Here is a 1,114-nt window from a genome sequence, read left to right on the forward strand (position 1 = left end):
GATTGACAGGTAATTAACCTATTGTTCACCTTTGATTGACAGGTACTTAACCTACTGTTCTGTTAAGTGCTTTTCCATGTAACCCCCATTTCCTTTCCATTGATAAGCACTTAAACTATTTTTGCCCCTATCCCCTCCCCCTCTCACCAACCCCCTCCCCCCTTGCTGCTACAGGTACACTTTAAGGTCAGAGTTGTTGGAATAGGCCCCCTCTCACTCTTATCAATTTGATTGACTACTTAACTAAATTGATGAATTAAATAACCTCTAAGGTGGGAAAGTGCCATGCCCACCCCTGCCACGCCCCCCTGCTGGGAAGTCCAAATTCTATCAGGACAATGCAACGTCTACTAGTCTATGAAAATGGTGGGAAGATAGGTCACTAGGGCTACCTCCACTAACCTAAGTCATCTGATCGCCACCTCTTCCTAGGAACTGGTGGGAAGTTTGAATTTTGGAGGGAAGATAGGTCAATTCGACTATCTCTACTAACCTAAGAAAATAGCAGGAAAGAAAGGGCACTTGGGCTATCTCCACTAGCCTAAGTCATCTGACCACCACCTCTTCCTAGTAAATGGTAGGAAGATGACTCGACCTGTGCTTGACATAAGTCTTTATTTTGCATGCACCGTTTATGTAAACAATTAGTGTTTTAGCTACGAGGTCAGGAGTCCAACTGACCTAGTACACAATACTGCCACCAGAGGGCACTGTTAGAATTATATTAAAACCTTCAGCTGCTAACAGGCGTTGATATATATCAATGGGGACAGGTGAAAATGTGTGCCCCGACCGAGACTCGAACCCGGGATCTCCTGCTTACATGGCAGACACTCTATCCATCTGAGCCACCGAGGGCACAGAGGATAGCGCGAGTGCAGGGATTATCTCACGCAGGTCTCCAGCGAGATCCACATTTTCACCTCGGACATGTAGACACAATATCCATATCAGTATATAGTTCTAGCGACACTGGCCATGACCTTATTCTGTGCGGATGCACAAATATTGCCCAAACTTTTACGGGACTTGGTAAGAATGTGGACCTTGACATTGACGATGAAACACAGCAATAGCATTGGGACTGAATACAACAGGCACCATGTCGACTTCT

The 1,114-nt window shown here is 45.5% G+C and overlaps 1 non-coding gene across 1 annotated transcript; it reads right to left on the bottom strand.

Moving 5' to 3' along the window:
• Nucleotides 1-784: 784 nt before the first annotated feature.
• On the bottom strand, nt 785-859 carry Trnat-ugu (transfer RNA threonine (anticodon UGU)). The gene has a single exon. It is a non-coding gene; the product is annotated as a tRNA-Thr (tRNA).
• Nucleotides 860-1,114: the final 255 nt, after the last annotated feature.

The sequence above is a fragment of the Schistocerca cancellata genome, chromosome 8, assembly GCF_023864275.1.
Source record: "Schistocerca cancellata isolate TAMUIC-IGC-003103 chromosome 8, iqSchCanc2.1, whole genome shotgun sequence".
NCBI classification, from domain to species: domain Eukaryota; kingdom Metazoa; phylum Arthropoda; class Insecta; order Orthoptera; family Acrididae; genus Schistocerca; species Schistocerca cancellata.